At 64.0% G+C, this 4,915-nt stretch overlaps 1 protein-coding gene across 1 annotated transcript in view; it reads left to right on the top strand.

Annotated features, from left to right (window-relative positions):
• The first annotated feature begins 310 nt into the window (after positions 1 to 310).
• LOC137355654 (uncharacterized) overlaps positions 311 to 4,915 on the top strand; it is a 28,606-nt gene continuing 24,001 nt past the window's right edge. Inside the window, exon 1 of the mRNA XM_068021026.1 lies at positions 311 to 436. The gene's annotated coding sequence lies outside the window, so the exon portion shown is untranslated. The remainder of the gene's footprint in view (positions 437 to 4,915) is intronic.

The following is a 4,915-nucleotide window of genomic DNA, read 5'->3' as shown; positions in this document are numbered from 1 at the left end:
GACCTGTATGATTAGCGTTTAACGAACGCTTCAAAGCCCACAGTAAATGTTACTGAATGAATTTGAAATTGTTTTAAGCCACTTTGCTCATTAATACAGCCCCCACCCCAACTTGCCTTTTATATTCAGGACTTGGGTAAAATAAAACTGGCCTTGGCTGGGAAAGTAATCTATGAGACATATAAAAGAAAGCAATGTCTTCTTCCACCAGGATGTGGTGTCAGTCCTTTTGTGAATTGCATTGTGATATTCGCGGTGAACAAAGATACCAATCAGTTTTTATTAAGACTTCCCCTCTGACACTCGTCCTGTTATTGATACCGCGGGTGCGGTTGCTACGGACGCTTTGTGGAGAAGGGGAGGCGGAAATGTGGGTGTTCAGTTTTTTAAAAAAAAAGCGACCTTCATTTAATCGCAGACCGCTCGGCCTTCGGCAGTAAGTACAATTATATAGTATAATCAACTTGATTATAACGAAGTTCTATTAAATTTTACTTGTTTCCGTCTAGCAGCTCCGGGGATCCCACGCTAATGGCAGCTGTTAGGAAGCGCGGGTTAAAAAGGGTCTCAGCGCAGCCACCAAGGTTATTTTGTGGTTTCGACAAGTCCACGGAGGGGACGCGGGACGGAGGGAGTGGGAGGGGCGAAGGAGAGGGAGGAGGTAGGGGAGGCGAGAGGGGGAGAAGGGGGGAGGAGGAGGGGGGAAGGGAGGGGGGGAGGAGGGAGGAGGGGGGGAGGAGGGGGGAAGGGAGGGGGGAAGGGGGGGAGGAGGGGGGGGAGGAGGGGGAGGAGGAGGGGGAGGAGGGGGAGGAGGGGGGGAGGAGGGGGAGGGGGAGGAGGAGGGGGGAGGAGGGGGGGAGGAGGAGGAGGGGGAGGAGGAGGAGGAGGGGGAGGAGGAGGGGGAGGAGGGGGGAAGGGGGGAGGAGGAGGAGGGGGGGGAGGAGGAGGGGGGAGGAGGAGGAGGGGGAGGGGGAAGGGAAGGTGGGGGAGGGGGGAAGGTGGGGGAGAAGGGAGGGGGGAAGGGAAGGTGGGGGAGAAGGGAGGGTGGGGGAAGGGAGGGGGGAAGGGAAGGAAGGTGCGGGAGGGGAGGGGGGAAGGGAAGGAAGGTGCGGGAGGGGAGGGGAGGGAAGGTGGGGGAAGGAGAGGAGGGAGGGGAGAGGGGGAAGGAGAGGAGGGAGGGAGAGGGGGAAGGAGAGGAGAGGAGGGAGGGGAGAGGGGGAAGGAGAGGAGAGGAGGGAGGGGAAAGGGGGAAGGAGAGGAGAGGAGGGAGGGGAGAGGGGGAAGGAGAGGAGAGGAGGGAGGGGAGAGGGGGAAGGGGAAGGAGAGGAGGGAGGGGAGAGGAGGGAGGGGAGAGGGGGAAGGAGAGGAGAGAGGGAGGGGAGGAGAGGGAGGGGAGAGGGGAGAAGAGAGGGAGGGGAGAGGGGAGAGGGGGAAGGAGAGAGGGGGAGAGGGGGAAGGAGAGGAGAGAGGGAGGGGAGAGGAGAGAGGGGAGAGGAGAGGAGGGAGGGGAGAGGAGAGGGAGGGAAGAGGGGGGAGGGAAGAGGGGGGAGAGGAGAGGAGGGAGGGGGGAGAGGAGAGGAGGGAGGGGGGAGAGGAGAGGAGGGAGGGGAGAGGAGGAGGGAAGGGAGGGGAGAGGAGGAGGGAGGGGAGTGGAGAGGGGGGAGAGGAGGGAGGGGAGTGGAGAGGGGGGAGAGGAGGGAGGGGAGAGGGGGACGGAGAGGAGGGGGGGAGGGAGAGGGGGAATGAGAGGAGGGAGGGGAGAGGGGGAAGGAGAGGAGGGGGGAGGGAGAGGGGGAAGGAGAGGAGGGAGGGGAGAGGGGGAAGAAGGGGAGGAGAGGAGGGAGGGAGAGGGGGAAGGAGAGGAGGGAGCTGAGAGGGGGAAGGAGAGGAGAGAGGGAGGGGAGAGGGGGAGAGGGGGAGGGAGAGGAGAGAAGGAGGGGAGAGGGTGAAGGAGAGGAGAGAGGGGGAGAGGGGGGAGAGGGGGAAGGAGAGGAGGGAGGGGAGAGGGGGAAGGAGAGGAGAGAGGGAGGGGAGAGGGGGAAGGAGAGGAGAGAGGGGAAGGAGAGGAGAGAGGGGAAGGAGAGGAGAGAGGGGAGAGGGGAATGGGAGGGTGGAGGGGGAGGGGAATGGGAGATGGGAGGGTGGAGGGGGAGGAGAATGGAAGGGGGGAGAAGGGGGAGGGGAGAGCGGAAGGAGAGGGGGCGGGGGAGTGGGGAGGGACGGGGGAGTGGGGAGGGACGGGGGAGGGGGAGGGGAGAGAGGTGGAGTGAGGGGGGAGGGGAGGAGTGAAGGGACGGGGAGGGAGGGAGGGGAGGTGGTGGATACAGGGATGGAGAGGGAAAGGGGAGGAGGGGGAAGAGGGAGGGGGAGGGAAGGGGGAAGAGGAAGGGGAGGGGCAGGGGAAGAGGGGGAGGAGGAAGGAGGAGGGGGAAGAGGGAGGGAAGGAGGAAGGGGGAGGCAAGGGGAGGGGTGACGGAGGGGGAGGAGATGGGGGAGGGAGGAGATGGGGGAGGGGTGATTGTGGGGAGGGGAGGAGGGAGGAGGGGGGATGGGGAAGGGGAGGGGAGGAGGGGGGAAAGGGGAGGAGGGGGGAAAGGGGAGGGGAGGAGAGGGGGGAAAGGAGGAGGGAGGGAGGAGAGGGGGAAAGGAGGAGGAGGGAGGGAGGAGAGGGGGAAAGGAGGAGGAGGGAGGGGAGGAGAGGGGGAGAGGGAGAAAGGAGGGGAGAAGGGAAGGAGGGGGAGGGGGGAAGGGAAGGTGGGGGAGATGGGAAGGGAAGGTGGGGGAGGTGGCAAGGGAAGGTGGGGGAGAAGGGAAGGCGGGGGAGGGGAGGGGGAAGGAGAGGAGGGAGGGTAGAGGGGGAAGGAGGGGAGTGGGGAAGGAGAGGAGGGGGAAGGAGAGGAGAGAGGGAGGGAGAGGAGAGGTGGAAGGAGAGGAGGGAGGGGAGAGGGGGAAGGAGAGGGAGAAGGAGAGGAGGGAGGGGAGAGGGAGAAGGAGAGGAGGGAGGGGAGAGGGGGAAGGAGAGGAGAGGAGGGAGGGGAGAGGGGGAAGGAGAGGAGAGAGGGAGGGAGAGGGGAAGGAGAGGGGAGAGGGAATGGGAGGGGGAGGAGAATGGGAGATGGGAGGGTGGAGGGGGAGGAGAATGGAAGGGGGAGGGGGGAGGAGGGGGAGGGGAGAGCGGAAGGAGAGGGGGCGGGGGGAGTGGGGAGGGACGGGGAGGGGGAGGGGAGGAGTGAAGGGACAGGGGGAGGGAGGGGAGGGAGGGAGGTGGTGGATACAGGGATGGAGAGGGGAAAGGGGAGGAGGGGGAAGAGGGAGAGGGAGGAGGAGAGGGAGGAGGGAGGGGGAGGGGAGGTGGTGGATACAGGGATAGAGAGGGAAAGGGGAGAAGGGGGAAGAGGGAGGGGAGGAGAGGGGGGAGGGAGGGGGCAGGGGAAGAGGAAGGGGAGGGGGCAGGGGAAGAGGGGGAGGAGGAAGGAGGAGGGGGAAGAGGGAGGAAGGAGGCAAGGGGAGGGGATGACGGAGGGGGAGGGGAGGTTGTGGGGAGGGGAGGAGGGGGGATGAGGGAAGGGGGGAGGGGGCAAAGGGGAGGAGGGGGGAAAGGGGAGGGGAGGAGGGGGAAAGGGGAGGGGAGGAGAGGGGGAAAGGAGGAGGGAGGGGAGGAGAGGGGGAAAGGAGGAGGAGAAGGGAGGAAGGAGGGGAGGGAGTGGGAGGGGAGGGAAGGGGGAGGTAGACGAGGTGGAAAAGGGAGGGGGAGGGAAGGGGAAAAGGGAGGTGGGGTGAAAGGGAAAAGGGAGGTGGGGGTAGGGGGGAAAAGGGAGGTGGGGTGAAAGGGGAAAAGGGAGGTGGGTGTAGGGGGGAAGGGGGAAAAGGGAGGTGGGGAAGGGGGAAAAGGGAGCTGGGGGAAGGGGGAAAAGGGAGGTGGGGGAAAGGGGGAAAAGAGAGGTTAGGGAGGGACAGGGAAAAGGCAGAGTAGGAGAGTGGGAGGGTGAAGGGGGAGGGTGGGGAGAGGGAAAAGGGTGGGGAGAGGGGAGGGGAGGGGAAGGGAAGGGAAGGGGATGGGGAAAAGGGAGGGGAGAGGGGATAGTAAGAGGTAGCGTGGGGAGCGAAGGGAGAAGGGGGAGGGAGGGGGAAGGGGGAGGGAGGGGGGAGGAGAGGGTGGGGGAAGGGAAGGAGAAGGGGAAGGCAGGGAGGGGAGGGAAGGGGGGAGGTGGGAGTAGGGGAAGCGGAGGGAGGGAGGGTGGGGTAGAAGAGGGAAGGGTTTGGGGAAGAGAGGGGGAAGGGAAGGGGAGGGGGAAGTGGGAGGGAGGGGGGAAGAGAGACGGAGGGGGCGAGGGAGGGAATGCAGGGGGAGGGAGTGAGGGAGGTGAAGGAAGAGGGAGGGAGGTGAGGGAGGGAGGCCATGGAAGGAGGGAAGGGAAGGAGGGAGGAGAAGGGTGGTGGAGGGAGAGAGGGCGGGGGAAAGGGGGAATGAAGGAGGGGCAGGAAGAGGGTGGACGCGAGTGGTGGGGGAGGGAGGAGGGAGGGAGTAGTGGGGAGAGGAGAGGGTGGGAGGGGAGGGGAGAGGTGGGTAGGAGAGTAGAGTATGAAGGAAAGGGGGAAGGGAGGCAGGGAGGGAGGGGGAGGGAGGAAGGGAGGAAGGGGGTGGGGGACGGAGGCAGAGGGGAGGGGAGGAGGAACAGCCTTGGTAGAATGCAAAGAATCTTGACAGTTGGAGTGCATTTAAGAGTGACTATGCAAGTTGCCAAACTGTGATTAAAAGCCCAATTGGGTTCTTCAGAGAAAGGAACTCTTACCCCAGTTTAACCACATCTCACTCTTTAGGACAACACGAAATTTGCCAGCTTTGAGAATTAAAACAACAAACAAAAGTCATCAACCTCCGACAAAATGGACCAGCAGCCATGTGACCCCTCCA

The sequence above is a fragment of the Heterodontus francisci genome, chromosome 43 (genome assembly GCF_036365525.1).
Source record: "Heterodontus francisci isolate sHetFra1 chromosome 43, sHetFra1.hap1, whole genome shotgun sequence".
NCBI classification, from domain to species: domain Eukaryota; kingdom Metazoa; phylum Chordata; class Chondrichthyes; order Heterodontiformes; family Heterodontidae; genus Heterodontus; species Heterodontus francisci.
The sequence above is the reverse complement of the archived record's forward strand: the minus strand, read 5'-3'. Positions and strand labels throughout refer to the sequence as shown.